Below are 24,697 nucleotides of genomic sequence, written 5' to 3'. Positions count from 1 at the left end.
TGCCGCTAGGGCCAACATCACCTCCCTGTGTCTCTCTGTGTATCTGCTTCTGCTTCTTTTCCATTAAAAGGACTTGGCATTGGATTGAGGGTACACCTGGTTAATCTAGGGTGATCTCATCTTGAGATCCTTCACATAATTACATCTATAAAAACCCTATTCCCAAATAAGATCATATTCATAGGTACTGGCGCTTAGGACTTGGACCTTTCTTATGAGGGGGCGGTGAGGACACAGTAGAGGAGGGAAAAACGTTTCCTTTACTCTCTTAGGTTCAGTGTCTGAGGCTTGCAAATTAACTGGCAATAGACAGACCAACAGGAGAAAGATTTATTTTGCATGCATATAAGTGTTGCAGGAAGGGGGACCCCTTCCAGGGCCCGAGAATGGGCTCTTGTCTAACACTTGGAAACGAATTGTCTGAGGAGACACACGTGCTGACGAAGCAAGAGACTTTGTTGGGAAGGGGCGCCCAGGAGGAGAACAGCAGGGTAAGGGAACCTAGGAGGGTTGCTCTGCCACGTGGCTCGAAGTCTCAGGTTTTATGGTGATGGGATTAGTTTCTGGGTTGTCTCTGGCCAATCATTCTGACTCAGGGTCCTTTCTGGTGGCACACGCAACCGCTCAGCCAAGATGGATTCCAGTGAGAAGGATTCTGGGAGTTTGGTAGGACATATGGACTGGCATCTCCTCTCTTCTTTTGACCTTTCCCGTATTCTTCCGGTTCGTGTTGGCTTGTTAGTTCCGTGTTCCTCACTAGGATCTCCTGTCATAAAATAACTCATGCAACTTGTTGCTGTCTTTGCCTGGCCAGGGCGGGCAGTTTCAGTCAGTGTTCTCCCTAACATAAGGGCCACACAGAAAAGAAATGAAAACTCTAAAATGTAGTTAGGTTTCAGAGCTTATATGTCATTTTTTTAAAAAGGTGATATACTGTAGAGAAAAGACTAGACAAAGGAAAAGGGGTTTGTACTTCTGGGGGGAGGGTAAATTGTGGGAAGGTGAATGTTTGGGGAAACTAATGGAAGATAAGGGTTATTTAGTAAGGTTTGTTATGCAGACCAAGTTGGCAATCTCCAGGGATAGGAATCTCTGGGGATTGAGAGTTGTTCTCCTCTTCCTGGTATGGGGACGGGGGTGGGGGTGGGGAGTTTATGCCCTGATTTTAGGCACAAAGGAGGAGGGCAGAGAGTTCCTCCTGCATTTGCTGTGTCTCAGTTGCCTTCAGCGCAAAAGAGTCCTTATGCCAAAGTGGCGTATTTTGGGGTGGCATATTCTGATCCCTTTCAATACCCTTCAACCCACCACACATATAATGGATGACATTCACATCCAGGCTGTATAGATGTATATACATCTGATATAATGACACATCCCATGAGTGGACTCAGATTTTTGGAAAATACAAAAAAATCGTGCAGGGAAATAAGGCAAATGACACAGTGCTTTTTTGGGTGACTTTTATAAATACATTTATCCACATGTTAAATAAAGCAGCCATGTGATGATCTCAAAAACTATTCACTTTGCAGGCAAAAAATTGTTAATGTGATTATTGAAAATTATTTTAAAAATGTATTTTATGGTACAGATTTTAAAAAAATGAGTATTGATTTTGTTCTCCTTCTGTATTCCTCAGATAATTCAGTAGGCACGTGCTACCATAAATACGTTTAAATAAAGGCCATTTTGTTAAAAATCATGATAAATGGAATTCACAGATATTTGAATGCTATTAGTAGGGAGAGATCACGTGATGGCCTTGACCTGCAGGTGGCTTTCCCTGCTTATAAGGGACACAGCCATATTCAAGCTGTCTGATTTTTTTTTTTGGTGATACATGCCTGAAAGTAAATTTGAAATAATCGTACTGGAAAAAAGTAAAGAATAATGAATATAGCCAGCTTGCAGATTTCTCTAGCACGCTGACTTGCTCTGAGGAGGGGCGTGGTAGCATTCTGTTCCCTGGTGATGCAGAGGCTGCTGACATTCTTTGCTTGTCCTTGATGTCTTTCTTACCGAAAATACATCCCTGAGTGAAATTCAAAAGAGAACAACAGAAACTATAAAACCACACCTCATGAGCAGTAAAAATTGTAGTTCCCACAACTGTCAACTGTATCATGGGCTTTTGGGTTGTGAGTGGTGGGACAGTAGTTAACTATCTCTCCTTCATTTTAAGCCAACTTTTTTTTTTTTTTTTAATTGGGAAAGTGCATCATTATTTCTTGATTTAAAAAAATGACATTATTTCAGGAGTAACATTAAATCCACTCTAAATTATTGAAAGAATAATTTTATATCAGAGCTGTTACATTTTTATTAATAACAAGTTATTTGTGCACACCTCGGGCTGCCTGGGATAATATGAAGGTTGAACTTAATATGCAAGGTGGTTTCCCTGTTGAAAAATTAGGGGCTTCTCCAGCCAGAGCACCCCAGTGAAACACAGCAGCGGAAACGGGAGTCACAGCTACATTTTCTGGAGAGAGATCAAAGAGTAGGACAAAGCAGGGGGGGCCTTTTATATGAAAGCTTGCAGAGCAGGCGCTAGGAGTTCTGGGGCTGTCTAGAGCTCTACGGGTTGGAACGGGAGTGGCCAGGGCAATGAAAGCCCCACTCTGCTGGACTGATCCTTTGAGGTGAGATTTTTGGAGTGGATGATGGAGAAACAGAGAACGTGTTAGAATTAGGATAAGAAGACTTCAAGGAAACAAGCAGCCTCTCCAGCATCTATAATCAGGGGGAGGCGGGGTGAGCACACACCAAAGGGCTTTGCAGACAGGGAGGGACCTGTGACCTGCTGTCACACAGCGGAAGCCAGTGTTCCACTTCACACCCCTGGGGCCCTGCCTTGGCTCCCAATGAAAAGCACACCTAATTTCAGAACACGCCTCCTCAAATCTTACCACGCAAAATCCTACTCCAAAAGGAGAAGAGGGAAGGAAGTTAAGGACTGTGGGAGAGATGCAGAGGGTTTTTATAATCGCTTCGCAGCTTCTACCCAAGAGTTGTTCTACTCTTCCCAATCATCTCGTATTCTTGGGAGCTCAACTGTGTGTCTGCAGCTAGGAGGGATGGAGAAAGGCCATAGTATAGAGTTGGGGAGACTTGGAGTGATGTGTATCTGTCTCCATATCACCACGTTCCCTTCCCATTAAAATGTGGCACCTCCAAATCTGTGACATAACATTGCCATGTGATTTGGCAATGTGCAAAGAGAAAAAAAACTACATGATTTGCCTGAAGTAGGAGAAATATGAAATATAATCATTCACAACAGTTATATCAATTGTAAAGCATAAATCATGACTTTTGATTCTAGTAGAGTGTGAACCACTGGTTGACAAAATATGGCCCATGGACCAAATCTGGCCTGATGCTCGTTTTTTGATAAATGTTTTATGAGAACACAGCTAAACCCATCCATTTACACAATGTCTGTGGCTGCTTTGTTCTTACAAAGGCTGATTGAATTGTTGCAACAAAGACCCTCAGGCCTGCAAAGCTGAAATATTTACTATGAATAAATAGAAAGAGTTTGCTGACCCCAATTAAAAAATTAAGATGGAAACCAAAAGCAAAGATGAACTAGAGACACAATCTAAGTGGTGATCTTATATTATAACATTAGATTGCATCTGTACTCTCCCCTTGACTTTTTCTGAGCTACTTTCAGGTAAAAGTGAAGAGCTTACTGGTAAACCTGCAGAAAACAAATGACAGTAATAGGTGGCCCCAGATTGTTGTTTATTGTTCTCTTCCCAAAGGATCTACTGGATGTCTTCATTGTCTTCAGAGCACAAGTGGTTCCTCTATGTTCCCCAAACACTGATTCACTTTAATCAATCCCTAAAATGTGGATAAATACTGGCTAATGGATGTCTCCAACAATTGTAATCTATCTGAAAAGCAAATAACCAGTAGTACACAATAATGAAGTCATTTATCAAATATGAGAAATCCTCGAACACAAAATTGTGAATTCTCATGATTGATGCCATGACTACAAAACAGCATCGCAGTTTTTTACATCTTCTGATTACAGGAGCATAAATTCTATATTTTGAATACGGAAAAAGAAAAAGGCCAATGTCTTACATCTTTTTAAAATTGATGTTGAATGTGCAGGGCTTTGAGACTTTGAGGAATCGTGTCCAACATTGTACTGAGCAACTTCAAAGAAATAGTGGATTGAAGCACAGTGAATTTAGGATGGAGAAGCAGTGGGTTGGATTTCCATTCAGGCCTGTCAGAGAGTCAGTTCGTCTGTATTTCTTGTTGTGTAATTTTGCCCATCTGACACATCTAGGAAGTGAGATTGATTTGCTCACCTTTCAGAAGAGCAGTGAGTAAAGAATCTGTTTCTAAATGATTTTTGCAGTAAAATTCCATCAATTTGGACTTGTAATAGTTTATATATAATATATCCCTGACAAGTTTTGTTTTCACATCTGTGGCCTGAGATGTGCTGTTTAAGGAAGCACAATCCCAATAGGAGTTTCCATCTTACTAGAGTTTTTGGAAGAATCTTAAATGGATCCAAGAATATACTTCATGGTGGCTCCTAAGAAAATTCTATTTCTCTCATTCTTTTGCCCAGAAGAACTCTCTTCCTCAAACATGTTTTTCTGTCCAATCTGAGTCTCCTGGGCACCAAATCCCTCCCCAGGTTCCTCTCCCTTCTGTGGAGTGCCTTGCTCTCCCTTCTTAGTTCCTCTTAAACCCCTCCACTCCTCCTTCCTTCCCTGAGGCCCCTTCCTGATTTCTCCTGGACCTCTGTCTTTGATTCCCGATTCCTTTCCATAAGTTCTCCTGCAAAACAAACTTTTCTCACCCACTGCACCCCACCCCCAGAGAAACCCATGCTTCTCATCATGTCACCCCCCCTCCTCCTCCTTTCCCTTCCTCTTTCTCTTCACATCCTTAGGGGAACACTCTTAGGAACTTCAAATTCTCACTGTCCTTTAAAAATTGAGATACAATTTATGTATAAAATTCACCTTTTAAAACTATCCAATTCAGTCATTTTTAGTTTATTCACAAAGCTGTGTAACTATCACTACTATGTAATCCCAGAACATTTTCATCACCCTCAAAAGAAACACCTGGTCTATTAGCAGTCACTCCCCACTTCCCCTCCCTTCAGCCCCTGGTAACCACTAATCTACTCTGTTTCTATGGATTTGCCTATTCTGGACATTTCATGTAATAGGAATCATATAACAGGTGGCCTTTTGTGAGTGGCTTCTTTTATTTAGCATAATGTTTTCAAAGTTCATCCATGTTTTAGCATATATCAGTACTTCATTAATTTTTATGTGGAAGAATATTCCATTATAAGGATATACCATATTTTGTTTATTCATTCATCAGTTGGACATTTGGGTTATTTTCATTTTTGGGCTATTCGAACATTGCTGCTATGAACATTTCTATACGAGGTTTTATGTGAACATGTGTTTTCGGTTCTCTTGGGTATATACGTAGGAGTGGAATTTTGAAGAATTGCCAAACTGTTTTCAAAAGTGGCTGCGTCATTTTAATTACCACCAGCGATGTATGAGGGTTGCAGTTTCTCTGCATCCTCACCAACACTTGTTTTGTCTATCTTTTTGATTGTAGCTATCCTAGTGAATATGAAATAGTATCTAATTGTGCTTTTTGTTAGCATTTCCTTGGTGCCTGTGATGTTGAGCAGATTTTCATGTTTCTTATTGACCATTGTGTATCTTTGGAGAAATGTCTATTCAAGTCATTTGCCCATTTTTAAATTGGATTATTTGCTTTTTATTGTTGAGTTGTAAGACTTCTTTATATATTCTGTATACTAACCCTCAGCAGACATATGATTTGCAAATATCTTCTCCCATTCTGTGGGGTATCTTTTCACTTTCCTGATAGTGTCTTTTGGAACACAGAAGTTTTTGATCTTGATGAAGTCCAATCTATTTTTTTTCTTTAATTGCTTGTGCTTTTGGTGTCATATCCAAGAAACCATTGTCTAATTGAAAGTCACAAAAATTTACACCTGTTTTCTTCTAAGAGTTTTATAGTTTTAGCTCTTACGTTTAGGTCTTTGATTCATTTTGAACTAACTTTTGTATATGGTGTGAAGCAAAGGTCCAACTTCATTCTATTTATTTATTTGTTTATATTGCCGCGCCACACAGCATGCGATATCTTAATTCCCCGACCAGGGATCGAACCCGTGCCCCCTGCAGTGGAAGTGTGGAGTCTTAACCACTGGACCGCCAGAGAAGTCCCCCAGCTTCATTCTTCTGTGTATGAATATCTAATTGTCTCAGCACCATTTGTTGAAAAGACTGTAATTTCCCCATTGAATTGTCATGGTACTCTGCTGGAAGTCAATTGCTCGTAAGTGTACGGGTCTACTTCTGGACTCTCAATTCTTTTCCATTGATCTAGATGTCTATCCTTATGCCAATATCATACTATCTTGATTACTGTACCTTTGTAGTACATTTTGAAATTGGAAAATGTGAGCCTTCCAAATTTGTTTTTCTTTTTAAGATTTTATTTTTTTTGGATATTCTGAGTCTCTTGAATTTCCATATGATTTTTAGGATCAATTTGTCAGTTCCTGCAAAAAAGCCAGCAAGGATTTTGAGAGGGATTGTGTCGAATCTGTAGATAATTTGAGGACTGTAACATTATATCAGTTAGGGTTCTACCAGTCAAACAGAACTGGTAAGAGGCGCACACGTACTCACACACACAGCAGTAAATTGGCTCCTGCAGTTGTGGGGCCTGCTAGGCAAGTCTGAAGTCTGCAGGGCAGGGTGTCTAAAGAGCAGGGTGGCACTCTGGGACATGAGTAGAAATTGAAGTCCACAAGTGGAATATCTTCTACTTGGAAACCTCAGTTCTATGCTTACAACTTTCAACTGATTGAATCAGGCCCGCCCGAATTATTTAAGATAATCTCGTTTACTGAAAGTCAGCTGTTTATAGAGGGTAACCACATCTACAAAATAACTTCATAGCAACACCTTGATTAGTGTTTGATTGAATAACTGGGGACTATAGCCTGGTCAAGCTGACACATAAAACTGACTATCACGGCTACCTTGACTATATTAAGTCTCCCAATCCATGAACATGAAATATCTTTCCACTTGCTTAGATCTTTAAAAATTTCTTCCAAGGATGCTTTGTAGTTTCCATTGTATATGTCTTGCACTTCTTTTGTTAAATTTACTCCTACCTATTTTGTTCTTTTTGATGTTATTGTAAATGGAATTGTTTTCTTATTTTCATTTTTGGATTGTTCATTGCCTTGTATAGAAATACAGCTGATTTTTGTATATTGATCTTGTGTCCTACAGCCTTGCTGAACTCTTTATTAACTCTAATAGTTTATTTTGTAGATTTCTTAAGAGTTTCTATATATGTGATCTGCAAAGAGAGCAAGTTTTACTTCTTTCTAATGTGGACGCCTTTTATTTCTTTTTCTTGTCTAATTGCCCTGGCTAGAACCTCCAGTACAATATTGAATAGAAGTGGTGAGAGGGGCCTTCTTGTCTTGTTCCTGCTATTAGTGGCAAAATTTTCAGTCTTTTACCATTAAACATGATGTTAACTATGGGTTTTTGAGATATTCTTTATCAGGTTGAGAAAGTTCCCTTCTATTGCTACTTTATTGAGTGTTTTTATCATGAAAGGGTATTGGGGTTTGCCAGATGCCTTTTCCATGTCTAATCATATGGTTTTTGTCCATTATTCTCTTAATAAGGTGTATTACATTGATTGATTTTCATATCAACTAACCTTACATTCCTGGGATAGATCCCACTTTGTCATGGAGCATAATCCTTTTTATATGTTGCTAATGTTTTGTTGAGGATTTTTGTATCTGTATTCCTATGGGATATTGGTCTATAGTTTTCTTTTCTTGTAATATCTTTGTCTGATTTTGGTATCAGAGTGATACTGACCTTGTGGAATGAGTTTGGAAGTGTTTCCTCTTCTTTTCTTTGGAAGACTTTGTGAAGTATTGGTGTTTTTCACTGTATTTTACAGCAGAATGTAGATCTCCTCAGCCTCCATTCTAAAATGTTGAAAGAGGCAAGTGAGAAGGAATAGCCCCTTTGTGCTTCTAGATGTTGTCATCTCTGCATGATGCCTGGATCTATGCAGCCTCCTTGGGACTATGAAGGGAGTCATCCCAAGTCAACACCCTGAGGATGGCAGAGCATAAAGAAGGAAAGAATACACACTCCTTATGAATGTGGAGACCTCCTGTCTCCTTCCTTATATGTGAAGGAAAGAATACACATTCCTTATGAGTATGGAGACCTCCTGTCCCCAGGTCTCTTGTTATGTGAAGTAACATGTCTTTGTTATTGTTTAAGCCCCTTTTGGTTAGGTTTTCAGTTATTTGCAGCTAAAAATATCTATCGGATAGTTATTATTGTATCCTCTGCAATAGGAGCATTCCTTGTTTTTTAAATTTTCTTCCACTCTCTATGTCATTGGGTTAAGACATATTGTGCCTGCAGAAAGGTATCATCAGAGGGACTAGACAGTCACTGGATTCTGTTTAAAACAAACCAAGTACAGTCTCAAGGTTATGTGGAATATAGCTCTGCCAGGGCTCTTTAGGATGTCATGACCATTAAAAAAACCCTCAAGGGGTTACCGTTTTTGCCCCTTGCATGAACGTGGGTAATATAAAGGACAGATTGAATTTGGAGAGACATACTGTGGAGCCCGAATTGTAAATCACAGAATGAACAGGTGTATTAGTCAGGGTTCTCCAGAAAAACCAAACGAATAGAATTGTGAGATGGCCCCAGATTCCTGCTGCCTGGTGTACATACTCTGTGTAATCCCCCTTCCTTCTTAAGTGTGGACAGGACTATGAATACCATGACTAGATTATGCTATATGATAAAAGTGAAGGGATTTTGCAATATATAATTAAGACTCCAAGTCAGTTATCTTTGAGTTAATCCAAAGAGATTATCTTGAGCAGGCCTGACTTAATCAGGGGCCAAGTCCTTCTTGAAGAGGTAGATTTGAAGTGTGAGGGGACCTGTGGAGGAGGCCGCGTGGCAAGGGCTGGAGTATAGCCTCAAGTAGCTGCGAGTGGTCCCCAGTTGGCAGCTAGCAAGAAGATGAGGACCTCAGTCCTATAGCTCTAAGGCAGTGCATTCTGCCAACAACCTGAGGCTGCTTAGAAGTGGATCTTTCCCTCATTGAACCTCCACATGTGGATGCACCTGGCTAACAAGTTGATTTCAGGCTTGTGAGACTGTCTTGTTCAGCTCAGGCTGCTATAACAAAAATACCATAGACTGGGTAGCTTAAACAACAAACATATATTTCTCACTGTTCGAGATCTTGGAAGTCCAAGATCAGTGTGCTGGTGGATTCTGTGTGTGGTGAAGACCCTCTTCCTGGTTTGCATGTGACTGCCTTCTTGCTATGTAATCACACGGCAGAGAAAGAGAGCGCTCTGGTCTCTTCCTTTTCTTACAAGGCTCTAATCCTATCATGGGGGCCTCACCCTCATGACCTCATCTAATCTTAATTACCTTCCAGAGGTCCCATCACATTGATGATTAGAGCTTCAACATATGAATTTTGGGGTGACACAAACATAGTCCATAGCAGAAACCCTGAGCAAAGAACCTTGTTAAAGGGTACTGGATCTTGGACTACAGAAACTGTGAAATAATACATTTGTGTTACTTTAAGCCACTAAGTTTGTTGTAATTTGTTATTCAGCAGTAGAAAGTTAACATAGGTAACATTTCAAATATCGCTCCTTTATATTGAAAAAATATCTTAGTGATCAACATAAAGTAAATTACTAAAAGTAATGTTTGGCAACTCAGGAAATTACAGAGATCAAATGCCCCAGCAAATTGCCTTTTCTTTCTTTCTTTTTTTTTTTTCCATTAAACATTGTCACTTCTGATGGGACCTCACAGACAAGGAGAGTGTAGGGGATACTTTTTCATCTTCTCCAAGAGAGTTGGCTAGGTGTGATCAGCCCTTGGGAGGCCAGTGCACTGAGAGACCCTTGTCCTGGTCCTTGGCCAGTGGAAGCCACAGTCAGCGCTGGCTTGTACACATTTGCGGGTTCCTTCTATCGGGAGGAAATCTATTCCAGGGAAGAGCATCCAAGTTAAGGAAAGCCGCAGCATTGGGAAAGATTGCTTAAAATACACGGGACCGATACCTGGTTGAATTTTTTTCTCTATGTAATGAGATATAATTATTTCTTGAAACCTTATTACTCAGGAAAAATTGTTCAGGCAAGTCCGGTTGGCTAGGTAAGTTCCACTTGTCCTGTTACCAGTTTGAGCATCACTCGTGGTTGTTAGGTGGAGCTCGAAGATGGTGTCCTGACTATATGTTATTAAACTGTTTTACAAAGTGATTTTTTTTAAAGATAAATGATCATCAAAACCACTGACCTTTTATTAACCTTACTTAAGAAAGTTCTTGGGATTATTTCTTAATGTTACAGATTATTATGGGACAATTTTCTTTCTTTGGCTTTGATGGGATCAAAGGTAGTTGTGTACATTTCTAGTTTGCAAGACAACAGAAGAGGCAGAGAAGTACCATTTTTGTTGTTGTTGGATTGATGATGAAAATGAGAATCAGATGGAAGGTTTTTTTTTTTTTTGTAAATGTAAAAAATGTCCAGTCATTTGTACAAATGGTTTAAAAGCCTTGAGATTTTAGGAGTGTATATTTGCAATTATTCTCCTTTAATCATTAATTACTAATATGTTTTAATCACTGAGAACATTGTTTTGATCATTAAGAATTTACAATGTAAAGATTATTTCAAGGTCAGGTTTCAAATGTTAATCACCGTAACCTAATGCATGTAAATCTCTACTGAATTGAGTTTAAAAATAAAAAGTAAATCATTAATTTGAGCTAGCATGCTTACTGGAAATTGTCTTTTATTATTCTCTGCTGTGGCTCAAGGTCATTTCTTTATTCAGACCTCAGAGTTTGATCCAGTCATGGAAAGAAAAATCGTTCTTCTCCCTTTCTTTCCCTCAAAATACAACTCTCACAGGAAACCTCTTCCAGCTTGCCTTTTCTCTTTAACTGTTCTCATCTCATCTTTAATTATTGCTGCTGCTGTGTTTCTTTGTTTGCTTTTGTTTTTTGTTTTTTAGTTTTGAGGGCGAATTGTGTCACCTGACACGAGGCACTTTGAAGTCATGTAGCTTCGCTGGCTGGAAGAGCACTTTTGCTTGATGCTTTGATATGAAAGCTTTGTATGGTATCTTCCTTTTGCTTTAATGACGTGGGCTTCTTGCTTAACTGTACTCTGATCAGGGGACGTGTAGGGTATGGGTCATAAGCATGGGTTCTAGACTGGCCCCCAGCCTTGACCTGGGTTTGGGTCCTGATGCACCACTCACTAGTTCTGTGGCCCTGGAAAGTCTATGTCCATCTTGTGCCTTCCTTTCCTCATCTGTAAATGTGGGCAAGCAGAGCACTGACGTCCGAGGGCTGCTGGAAGGATGACGTGTACCTCCGTGTGCAGCCAGGCCTGGCTGTTGTGCAGGGGCATCAATTTCGCTGCAGAGAAAATGTGATGCCTTCATTTTGGCTGCATGACCTGATCCTCCGTGAGCCCACCCAACGGGTTATTGGGTAAAATTTTGCTTTTAGTCCTGTCCAATTTATATCGTCTCATCCAATCTAATTTAAAAGGCCACAGTTGAGTTTAAAGAGCTCCTTTAGGCAATAGCCTAAAGTGAAATTTGCTCCAATAGTCTCTCTTGGTCTTTTGCCTAAAATGGCTTTGGGTGGGAGGGGCGTTGTGTGTTTAGTGTTCTGCCCTCTGTGGTGGTTCTCCTGCCTGGAACTGGTGAACTTGCAGTCTGTTCTTTGGGCCCAGGCAGTACCTTTGGGACACATCGGCTATTTCTCCCTTGCTGGCTTTTGCTGTCTGCAGACCCCTGAGCTTGACACTCTAGCTGGCCCCAGGCCAGGGATCTGTGTGGCCCAGGACAGCTGGTCTTCAAGGCGTCCTTCAGAATGACCATGCTTTCTGTGCTGCCAGAATTTTTAGGGTGTGTCTGGGCCCTGGATTGGAATATGGGGCAGCCTGTAAGGTGGCTCCTTCATAGCCTGACACACGTAGTAAAGCCAGAACTCCCTGTCCTGGGTATCCTCACTTGAACGATAGCACGCCTGTTGGCTTGTAGGTTTGGACTGCGTGTTTGTGCCCCTTTGCAAATTCATATGTTGAAACCTTACCCTCCAGTGTGATGGTTTTGTGCCTTTGAGAAGTGGTTAGGTTTAGATAAGCTCCTGAGAATGGAGCCCCCATAATGGGATTGGTGCCCTTGTAAGAGGAAGAGACCAGAGCTTCCTCTCTCTCCCTCTGCTGTGTGAGGACACAATGAGAAAATGGATGGATGCAAACCAGGAGGAGAGCTCTCACCAGAAACTGACTATGCTGGCACCCTGATCTCAGACTTCCCAGCCTCTACAACTGTGAGCATTAAATGTTTGTCATCTAAGCCGCCCAATCTATGGTATTTTTGTTATAGCAGCAAGAATGGACCAAGGCAGTTGTTTTGACCTCCTGCCTCTTGGTTCCCTTCTCCTCACCACACTTACCCCAGGGCCAGAAGGGGCAGGTCCTGTCTAGGTCTCCCTTATAAACACTCCATGGTTTAGTCCTCCAGGCCTGGCTCTTGATACACTAATGGGGAGACAAGGAAAGCTGGGCGTCCTTTCTCTGGTCAGCAGCCCAGCCTGAAAGGTTATCTCTTGCTGCGAAATCATCATTTTTAATGCATGAAGGTGAACGTTACCTTGGCCTATCTCTTTGCTTTCCTTATATAATTCTCATTTCCCCTCCCAAGCAGAGGGATGTCTCCAAAGATCAGAGCAAAGAGAAAAGCATATTAATGCTTTCCAAACTGATACCCTTGTAACACTGATGCTGGAATGAAGTTTCCTGCAGGCTGGGATTGTGTCTGCATGCTTCCCAGTGCATCCCTAGGACCAGGCATAATTTCCAATAACTGTTGAATAATGATGATGATGAAGAATATCAGTAGAGGTCTCTATAAACAAATATATATGTACTTCTCAAACAGCTTGCCAGCAATTTGCAATAGATGTCTTTTAGACATTATACCCTGAAGAAATTATGGATCCTTTGTTAATTGTGAAATAAGTAACTCTTTGAAGCTGAAAGAAAAGGAGCTTTTACCTTTTTTCCATGAAGAGCAGAGTTATAGAAATGATAAACCCTTGTCAAAGCAAAAATTGCAGTGTACAAAGTTAAACAGGCTAGGGAGATTTTATTCAAGGCTATTGCAATAGGGGAGAGAGACTAGAACTAAGTCTGACTTCAACTCTACTGCAATAAAGGGCAGGGGGTGTTTAAAGGGCTGGGATGAGCTAGTGGAAATATACTGGAGGAAGTTAGCAGGGAGGTTGATCAATGGGATGTGTCGAGCACACTGAGTTATTTCCTGAGTTTGCAAGTGTTTTTCTCTGTGATTAAGACCATCAAATTAGGCTCCCACCCTCCCAACAGAGACTGGGAGATAGGGCACTCTCTTCCTTGATGATTACATTTTAAGGGAATGGCTCCCAGGTCCTTGAGAAAGACATCCCTGGGTTGTAAAACTAGCAACAGGCTTTAAAAAAGATTATATATCTCTCAAAGTGGCAGAGAAAGAATTTACAATGACAAGTTTTCTAGAAAAGATGCTCTGAGTAATAGGAGGCCAGACCCTAGAGTGAGGAATAAGGTTGTCTAAACTTAAGTCAACCTGAGGGAACCATTAAGGCCATCTTCACTCTAAACCAAGTGAGCATATGGTTTCCTGTGGACAATTTAATATAATATAATGTTTTGTACTGCTCACCTTAAATATTCCTTACTGAAGTAAAATACAATTTACTATTTTAGGCAATAGGAGAATATAGGTCCTGACCTATAGTATGCTGTTTTGGTTAATATTTTGGGAACAGCAATCAGGAAAGAAATTGGACAGAGTAGGTCCTATCTGTGGAAGCACTTCAGAGCTTGGATGTCATTGACAGAAAGAACTTGGCCATGATTCTTCCCACTTTAGAGGAAGTGTTAAGTGAGGGTTTCCCCAGTTATGATGCTGCTACCAGTCATATTTGTGTTGAATCAGATATCTTATGGTAAAATATATCATAAATCTACAGATATCTTAACTACAGAGAAATCTGTTCTATGGATTATTCCTTCCTGTGTTTCCCTCACAACTGTACCTTTCCCCCTGCCATCCCATTTTGCTAATAATTATTAGTAGATCTTCATCACCATAACACTCCAGCAGCAGAGAAGTTGAAAGAAAACTTCCATGGAAGTTCAGACATATTGCATGAAGATTTAGTCATACAAAGTAGCATGGCTTGGGGACTTAAAAGAAAGTAACACAATGCTGGAAACAGGGAGAAAATGATAAAGAATGAAAAGATATATGGGAAATTTAAGCTAACAGTATTGGTTAAGAAGGCTCTGGCACGTTTTTACTTTGTTGATGTCAGGTGTGGGGCAGCTGACAGAAATGTCATGAGCTGCAAAAAAGGTTGGTCACTCTGAGGTTCAGAAAAAATCTCTCTGTAGGTTTTGGTTAAATGTGTTTTGAGATGCTGTTTAGTACAACCTAAGGCTGTTTCCTGGAACTTATCCCTCCTTTCAATGATCCCATGTTATAACCTGCCTCTTGGCTGTGTTATCTCATTTGCAGAACAGATATTTATTTGTCAGTCCTCAGGGAGTTGTAGAGACATGCATCTTTTTTTTTTTTTTTAGAAATTCACGTTCTTTTATTTATTTATTTATTTATTTATGACTGTGTTGAGTCTTCGTTTCTGTGCGAGGGCTTTCTCTAGTTGCGGCAAGTGGGGGCCACTCTTCATCACGGTGCGCGGGCCTCTCTCACCATCGCGGCCTCTCCTGTTGCGGAGCACAGGCTCCAGACGCGCAGGCTCAGTAATTGTGACTCACGGGCCTAGTTGCTCCGCGGCATGTGGGATCTTCCCAGACCAGGGCTCGAACCCGTGTCCCCTGCATTGGCAGGCAGATTCTCAACCACTGCGCCACCAGGGAAGCCCGAGTCATGCATCTTGATGAAGAAAAATAATATAAGTACCATGGGCCAATAGTGATTCAGTGCCGGAAGCTGTAATTCCCTCATTGGCTAGTCACATTTGATGATTTACATAGATTTTATGATCTTGGACTAAGTGCCTTCTGGATTGTCTCATTGCTTATTGAAATAATAATGGCTATTAAATTTAACAAAAGCAGTTTTTCAGATCATAAGGACATTGTGTGAAAAGCCCTTGTCTCTTATTTATTAAATCCTGTATCTGCATTTTTTCCCATCAGAAGCTAAATACAGATGGTTTCTAAGATATACATTTTGACTTACTTTATCATTTGGATCTGAAATGAATGTCCAAGGGTTTCTGGTGGAGGGGAAGCCCCTTTAAATTATATTAAAAGATAGAGGTTAGGAAGAGAATTTACTTTCCATAAATGTAGTGCTTTTATTATATCTATCTACCTGTCTATCGATCAGTCGATAGGTAGGTAGATAGGTAGATAGACAGTTGATTTATTTCAGGGGTATGGTTTAACCCATGATATTTGTACATTGATGGTTTTATGGATCAAGTTAAAAGAGAGTAATACCTTAAACTTCTCCATCATTCTACAGCATTTAAAAAAAATTAATTTTATTTTTGGCTGCATTGGGTTTTCATTGCTGCGCGCAGGCTTTCTCTAGTTGTGGCGAGCGGGGGCTACTCTTCATTGTGGCTTCTCACTGCGGTGTCTTCTCTTGTTGTGGAGCACGGGCTCTAGGCTCGCGGGCTTCAGTAGTTGCAGCACGCAGTCTCAGTAGTTGTGGCTTGCTGGCTCTAGAGCACGGGCTCTAGAGCGCAGGCTCAGTAGTTGTGGCGCACAGGCTTAGTTGCTCCACGGCATGTGGGATCTTCCTGGACCAGGGCTCAAACCTGTGTCCCCTGCATTGGCAGGCGGATTCTTAACCACTGCCACCAGGGAAGTCCCCATTCTACAGCATTTTAACAGTTGGTTCTGTTAATATTTCTGGTATGTCCTCTGTTGTGGTCTGCATTGTGTTCCCACAGATTCATATGTTGAAGCTCTAACCCTCAATGTGACTGTATTTGGAGATAGGATCTTTAAGGAGATAATTAAGGCTAAATGAGCATGATGGTTAATTTTGTATGTCAGCTTGACTCGGAGAAGGGATGCTGAGATGGTTGGTGAAACATTCTTCCTGGATGTGTCTGAGAGTGTTCTAGAGGAGACTGGCATTTGAATTGGTGAACTCTGTAAAGCAGATTGCCCTCCCCAGTGTGGGTGGGCATCATCCAGTTCACTGAGTGCCTAAATAGAACTGAAAGACAGAGGAAGAGCGAATTCGCTTTCTGCTTGAGCTGAGACATTCATCTTCTCCTGACCTCAGATATTGGCACTCTTGGTTCTCTTGGTTTTGGACTCCGATCGGGACATACATCACCAGCCCCTTGATTCTCAGGCCTTTGAACTCAACAGAATTACACCACTGGCCTTCCTGGTTCTCCAGCTTGCAGGCAGCAGATTGTGGGACTTCCTGGCCTCCTTAGCGATGTGAGCCAATTACTATAATAAGTCTCTTCTTCTGTCCTACTGGTTCTGTTTCTCTGGAAAACTCCACTAATACAATAAAGTCATGAGGGTGGGCCCTATTCCAATCGGACTGGTTTCCTAAGAAGAGGTAAAGACACCAGGGATGTGTGCACAGGGAAAGGCCATGTGAGGACACAGTGAGAAGACAGCAGTCTGCAAGCCAAGGAGAGAGGCCTCAGGAAAAACCAAACCTACTGACACCGTGATCTTGGACTTCCAGGCTCCAGAACTGTGAGAAGATAAATGCCTGTTGTTTAAGCCATTTAGCTGTGGGATTTTGTTATGGCAGCCCAGGCAGGCTAATAGATCCTCTTATTAAGGAAATAAGCGTTGGGCCAGGACTCAGGAAATGCTCCAACAGATCAAAGCCACAATGCAAGTACTTAATCCCCTATCCCACTGAAAACATCTTTTCCCTTCAGTAACTTGCATCTGAAGAATCAAAAAAATGATGGAAAATGGAATTACCAAAGTGACTACGTGCAAAAGATGAGAAGTATAAGAAGTTTTTCTTCCTTTGGTGGGTGAATGAACCCTAGTTCTATTGGCTGTGTAGGGTCTTCTGGGGTCCCTTCACTTAATAATGAGTGTTATTGATTTGGTAGAGCAAGTGTTACGGAAGTGAAAGACGAAGAGATTGTTCACATGCATAAAGAAAACAGAAAAAAAGCACAAAGAGATGCTTTTTTACTTTTTGAAATTGAAGTATAGTTGATTTACAATGTTGTGTTTGTTTCACGTGTACAGCAAAGTGATTCAGATATATAGATTCTTTTTCAGATTCTTTTCCCTTATAGGTTATTACAAAATACTGAGTATGGTTTCCTGTGCTAGACAGTAGGTCCTTATTGATTATCTATTTTACATACGGTAGTGTGTATATGTTAATCCCTAATTCCTAATTTTTTCCTCCCCTCCTTTCCACTTTGGTAACCTCTAGTTTGCTTTCTATGTCTGTGGGTCTATTTCTGTTTTGTAAATAAGTTCATTTGTATGTTTTTTTAAATTTAGATACCACATATAAGTGATATCATACAGTATTTGTCTTTCTCTATTTCACTTAGCATAATGTCCTCCAAGTTCATCCATGTTGCTGCACATGGCAAAATTTCATTCTTTTTTATGGCTGAGCAGTATTCCATTGTATATCTATATCACATCTTCTTTATCCATTCATCTGTCAATAGACATTTAGGTTGCTTCCATGTCTTGGCTATTGTGACTAGTACTGCAAAGAACATTGGGGTGCATGTATCTTTTCGAATTACAGTTTTCTCCGGATATATGCCTGGAGAGAAAGAAAACACAAGCAAGCACAAGGAGATGCTCTCTCTCTCTGCCCTCCTTTTTCCTACTCTCTCACTTCTGTTTGATGAGCAGATTGCCCTATGTTAGGTTCCTATTAAGACTACTCCCTGACCACGCCATCCAGCTAGAATTTTCCCCTTCAAGTGTCTACTGGATACTGCAGATCCCACAGTCGGCCCATTTACCTGTAGCTCTGTGCAGTTCTGGTCCTATTCCTAAAACAACGTCACTCAATATTTAAGAAGCGACCGGAATTCTTAGTTATTTTTACTTGCAATTTCAAGGCTTTTTCCTTTCCCCAAATCTCCTTGGGCTATAAATTAATCTTAGTCAAAACACGCTTTTAAGAGAAGAGGACTCAAAGTAGGACAATGACTTGTTCTTTCTGAAATTGCATATAATTTAAAGTGGTATAACCTTTGAAGGGGAAATGTGATCTGTTCAGAACATCGCAGTGGTATTTAAGGAGGCTCTCTGTCTGAAAGCCCCATCTCAAAGAAGGCAGGTATTTGGTTTCAAATGATCAAAACAGCCTTGTACTCTTCTTGGAGTTATTTTGACATCTAAATAATAGTTCTGGCATTTCTTTCAGAGTGTAAATCAATAACGTTGACTTAGTGCATTCTTTCCTTTTATTTTCTTTCCTTACTCTTTTATAACCTTAGATCAAGTATTAATAATTATTTTAAGCCTTAGCTTAGGTTTGGTCCTTTGCCACTTAGTGATTCAGGAGGTACCTCCCCCCTCCCCCCTCCCTTTATCAGTTGCCTTGCTCTTCCAGAATATTCCCTTTCTGGGACAAAGACTACATCCATCTTCAAATGCAGGTAAGTGGGTTTAGCGGTGGCCTTGGGCACGTTTCTTTTTCCTCTTTTCCAGTTCTCACAGTATTAGAACACATACATCTTTCTCCCATTTTTACCACACTTTGCTATCCTTAGTTCTCTCTGGTCTCTCGCCAGTGTTTCTGAACGCTGTTCTGCCTCAGAATCCCTGGTGCTTGTTGAAGCTGCCATTCTTGGGCTTCACCTCAGGCCCAAAGAATCCAAATCTCTGGATGAGGACCCAGAGGTGCTTTCAGCATTAATGTCTGAGACTCACTTCCTGCTTTCCCAACTCTCTTCTCTTCCTTCCGGTGACACCCTAAGTAGTGATTGATTCACTAGCCTCTAATATGACTATTATTGTATTTTCAAAAATGTTTGCACCAGCTCCCCAATTTTTTTTTGTTTGTTTTTTTGTTTTTGGCCTTCATGCCTCCATTTAATGGCCAAGCCATCAGTGCCCAGATGATGCCCATGCCCCCATAGGGGGGAGTCCTCCCTCCTGCCCGGTGTCCCCTGAAGAGCCCACCCAGGCTCTACAGGGAGACAGTGTGGTGTAGGAGGGTGCTGGGAGTGGACGTGAGGGGGCAGAGAGATGTGAAAGGCGGTGGGAGAGGTTTTGGGTCTTCAGACCTAGGTTTGATGAACAATTCTGCCGCATAACCAGCTGAATGACCTTCGTATATTTGACCTTATGAAAGCCAGAGTTCTCAGCTCTCACAGGGTGGTGGGAGAGATACTCTACAGTGCAGGGCTGTTAGGAGGATAAAATGAAACAATGTACGTAGCGCTAGGAGGTGAGACCACATGGTAACTTTGATTATTCTTTAGTTTATTCCTTTTATCTTCATTCCTGCACTTTTGTCTTTGGTTGGCTCAGCTCCTTATCTTTTTCTTTGTTATCCCCTCAGATGTGATAGTTACCTTATTAAATTCTCATCTTTTTTTAAAAATAAATTTATTTATTTATTTATTTTTGGCTGTGTTGGGTCTTTGTTGCTGCGCACGGGCTTTCACTGGTTGCGGGGAGCAGGGGTTACTCTTCGTTTTGGTGCACAGACTTCTCATTGCAGTGGCTTCTCTTGTTGCAGAGCACGGGCTCTAGGCGTGCAGGCTCCAGTAGTTGTGGCACGTGGACTCAGTAGTTGTGGCTCGAGGGCTTAGTTGCTCCTCGGCACATGGGATCTTCCCGGACTAAGGATCAAACCCGTGTCCCCTGCAATGGCCAGCGGATTCTTAACCACTGCGCCACCAGGGAAGTCCCAATTTTCATCTTTGCATCTTCTTTTTCAGGTACTCGTCTCTAAATTGACTTCAGCTTATTCCAACCTTTAATTCTTGATCTTGAGGTGATGGTCTAGGAATTTCTCAAGCTAAGAGTCTTGGTAGATATCTGCTGCTCTGGTCTGTTTCGCACCCATCCCTTCAACGATAGCACTTCTCTTCGCCTTTGGGGTCCTGCCATTCCTCCCCCATCATGTGCTGCTGGCTGGCCTATGGACATCTGACTCAGGTGTGTGCCACTCACGGTACCTTATCCTTCCCACCATGGTGATTGGTCCCAGGCATTGTCATGGGACACAGCAGGGCCTATTAATGTTGTTTTCTGTAGATTTATACATTGGACTTGCAGAGAGAGCTTGCTGTTTGGAACTCCGAGTCTGCTCTAAGATTCCTTCAGGCTGCTGATACTTGCTTGCGGGTGGGGTGGTGAGTAGGAGTGGGGGAAGAAGACAGTGTCTGTTGCCTCTGGGTCTTGTCATGTCCTGAGGCTCACTCCCCTGTTACTGGTAATGAACACCTTTCCAACCTCTGTTTTCTGGAGGGGGTCCTTCTGCGGAGATGCTGGGTGCTGGCTCTTTTAGGACTTACAGTTTTCTTAAGTGTTTGTATTCCATACCCCTTTTTCTTTCCCAAGTCATGTACACACTGTCATTGTGGCTGACTTTGGGGCAGCATCTAGGCAGACGCATTTGTCACACCTGGAATCGCCGTTCCCCTCTATCCCTTAGGTCCTGTTGGTGAAATTGGCCCCTAAGATCCATCCCTTTATCCAGCATGGTTGCTCTTTCCTAGGGAACCTCACAGTCTCTCCTATTCCTACCCTCTACTGATTCTCCTTACTTGACCCTGTTCTTCCTGCCCCCAATTTCAACAGATATTAAAGTAATTTCTGGGAGGCTTCGGGCCCCCATGATACTTAGTGGATGACACCTGTCTGGGTGGTTCAGCCATCTCCACAAGCTTCATCTACAGCCTAGCAAGGACTTCTGCTACACATATCTTTAGAACTGTGCAGAAGTATGTACACATATCATTCAGGTATGGGGATAGGTAATAATATAGGAGTCATTAGTGGATGCAAGTTCAAAAATTTCAATTCTGGGACTTCCCTGGTGGCTCAGTGGTTAAGAATCCGCCTGCCAATGCAGGGGACACGGGTTCGAGCCCTGGTCCGGAAGATCCTACATGCCTCGGAGCTACTAAGCCTCTGCACGACAACTACTGAACCTGCGCTCTAGAGCCTGCAAGCCACAACTACTGAAGCCCGTGCGCCTAGAGCCCGTGCTCCACAACAAGAGAAGCCACCGCAATGAGAAGCCTGTGCACCTCAACGAAGAATAGCCCCTGCTCGCTGCAACTAGAGAAAGCCCGCGTGCAGCAACGAAGACCCAATGCAGCCAGAAAAAAAAAAAATTCAATTCTATTTAATTGTATCAGTGGGATGTAGTAGAAATAGGAGGTAAGGATCAGGGTGCATATATACTATGTTTGCCTCTGCCATTGAATAGCTGTGAACTTCAGACAAGTCAGGAAGACCCTTCTTCCCACTGTTTTCTCATTGGTAAAATGAAGGGTTTGGTTTATATAAACCTCCTGCCTCTAAATTATGCATGACCTTATGGCGAAGGTTTTAAGTTGACATTTAGGGCCCATGGCAGTGGATTTTGAGCCGTGTGCCCAGAGCCCACAGCGCTGAGGGCTGGGGTCTAGGGTCTGGGGGTGGGGCTGACTCAGAGGATACGAGAAGGTCCAGTGGGTGAATCCCTGAATCTCCATCCTCCTACTGTAAGAAGACCAGCTCTGATTTGATCGATTTTATATACTGAAGACCTACATAAAATTTCATTCATCAGAATTACACTGTTGCTGGACTTCCCTGGTGGCACAGTGGTTAAGAATCTGCCTGCCAGTGCAGGGGACATGGGTTCGATCCCTGGTCTGGGAAGATCCCACATGCCGCGGAGCAGCTAAGCCCGTGCGCTACAACTACTGAGCCTGTGTGCCACAACCACTGAAGCCTGCACGCCTAGAGCCCGTGCTTCGCAACAAGAGAAGCCACTGCAATGAGAAGCCTGCGCACCGCAACGAGGAGTAGCCTCCGCTCGCCGCAACTAGAGAAAGCCCACACACAGCAACCAAGACCCAACGCAGCCAAAAAAATAAATAAATAAATTTAAAAAAACCCAAAAGAACCCTCATTATCTCTTCTAAAAAAAAAAGAATCTATGAAAATCGCACTGTTGCTAAAAAAAAGCTGGAAAACCCCTTGGCTTATTCAAACAAGTAAAATCACCCTCATCTTGGTCTAGCTTGGTATAACTAAACTTACCTTTCAGTACTCCCCAAATTACTCTCTACCTCAATCAGCCTGATAATCTCACAGTCCCTTAAATACCTCATGCCCACCTGCGCTTACCTGGTTCTGTTCAAAATGATCTAGCCTTGGAAAATGGGAAATTACTGAATGCAAGAAAATGTTAGTTCCTGAAGTTACTAAAATTGATCTCACTTAGCAAGACACTGTATAGTTGGGCTAATGATACGAATGAGGTCACAATGCCAGCAGGAGAGACAGAGGAGTGAAGTAGTTGATAGCTCAAACCTCTGATGTTTCTTATGTAGCACCTTTGTCGGAGGGGCAGTGAGGAGTGGGCTTCACGTCTGATGAGAGGGGGAGGGGAAAGGCATCCGCCTGTCCTGAGCTATGGCCGTGGGGCTGCTGTGGGGTGTCCCTGGCTGATTCATAAGATTTGTCCACATCAGATCATTTCATTGAGTAGTCACCTGGAGATGGGACCTGAGCAGTGGCAAAGCCAATAGGAGTCACCTACATCCTCACCCCTCACTCTGCTTATGATTTCCACCTGGAACACACAGGCTAGAGGCCCCTCATGTGCTCTCTGGGTCTCTGGGAGCCAGGGCGGTGGGTGCAGTACAGGCTTTATTCTTCACTTTCATCCACAACACAACCCTCAAGTGTGTGGATTTATCAGGTGTTAATGGAAGGATTGGAGCCTAATTACAATAAATCACAGTGTAAAAGGTGAAGGATGATAAAGCTTTTAATGTAAAATGTGAGTTTCTTTTAATTGAAGGGCAAGTTCACCATGGAGTTCAACCTCTGCATGGACACACGCCAGTTCCCAGGGTAGCTCCTCTGGCCTAAAATTTCCTTTCTCATCTCGTCCTCGTCTGCTTTTGACTTCAAGATTTTATTAGTGTAAAAAATGAGTTGTGCTGTTTCCTCTTTTCCTAGTATCTGAAAAATTTTATGAGAGAGTAGAATTCCTCTTCCTTGAGTGTTTGATAGAATTTACCTGCAAAAACATTTCTATGTGGGAAATTATTATTATTACTAATTTTACTTTTGCGTATATTTGAAAATTTTGATCATAAAAAGTGGAGAGAATAGAATCATAAACCCCATGTATTTATCATTCAGATGAGGAAAGAATTTAAATTAGTGATTACATTTTGTAAATATAGGACCATTGAGATTTTCTATTTCTTCTATACTCATTTTTGACAATTAGTGTTTTTCTGGATATTTATCTATTTTAATTAAGTTCTCAAATTATCAGCAAAAATTGTTCATAATTTTCTATCTTTTAAATTTGTACATCTATATTTCTGTTTTTCATTCCCAATCTTTTTTATTTATGCCTTCTCTCTTTTCTTTAATCAGACTTACAGAAGTTTATCAATATTTATTACCTATTTCAAAGAATCTACTTTTCTCTTGACGTTCCTTTGTTTCAATGTCTGGACTGAAGTGCACCCCAGGGCTGGAACTGAGTTTGGGAGGAACCTTGGACCATTAGATTATGTGCCTGGCTAGGATGCTCCTTGGGCAGATCAGAGGAGGGATTTCCAAGACCGAGCTAAAGAGGGTCACTTTCAGGAATACAGTACATATTAAAAGCAATGCCATAGAAAGACAACAACAATAATAATTATAATACTAATACAGATTAATTATTGTGTGCTGAGGACTAGGTTAGGTGATTTACACACATTGACTCAATGTTTACAATAAGCCTGTGATGTTTCTGTTATGAACCTCATTTTCAGGTGAGTAAACAGGCGCTGTGTGAATAAATAATTTGCTCAAAATCAGAGTATATCGATGGTATTTGATTTCAAAACCTATGTTTCTCCTGTTATCCCATTAACCATGAACAGAGGGAAAATTGGGTGGATTGCTGGAAATCTTGAGAGTTTGGACCACAAGACATGAAAAGCCAACGGGATAAACAAAGTTCAGCTCGTCACCTACTTCCTTGGCCATTCTGGGCCAAATGAATAAAGCAGACCCAGTTTCATTTTAAATGACTTGATCTTTATTTTATTCTGGGAACTCCAGGGAGAGAAAACTTACCTGGTGAAAAGATCCAAATGGAAACAAACTCTTTTTTTCAATGCAAGGGAAAAGTATTCCTTGAAATGAATTTTTAGTATGAAAAATTTGGGTAAATGGCATTAAAAAATTAAAAAATTGAAATACAGTATTAATGTTTGCCAAAAAAATGAGCTACAGTGAGTAACCTAGAAGCTGTCATTGTTTTAGTTTTTCACA

General features: G+C 41.5%; 1 protein-coding gene across 3 annotated transcripts in view; it reads left to right on the top strand.

Annotated features, from left to right (window-relative positions):
* SETD4 (SET domain containing 4) overlaps positions 1-24,697 on the top strand; it is a 448,803-nt gene that overhangs the window by 45,079 nt on the left and 379,027 nt on the right. The gene's annotated exons all lie outside the window — the stretch shown is intronic.

The sequence above is a fragment of the Balaenoptera musculus genome, chromosome 4 (genome assembly GCF_009873245.2).
Source record: "Balaenoptera musculus isolate JJ_BM4_2016_0621 chromosome 4, mBalMus1.pri.v3, whole genome shotgun sequence".
NCBI classification, from domain to species: domain Eukaryota; kingdom Metazoa; phylum Chordata; class Mammalia; order Artiodactyla; family Balaenopteridae; genus Balaenoptera; species Balaenoptera musculus.
The sequence above is the reverse complement of the archived record's forward strand: the minus strand, read 5'-3'. Positions and strand labels throughout refer to the sequence as shown.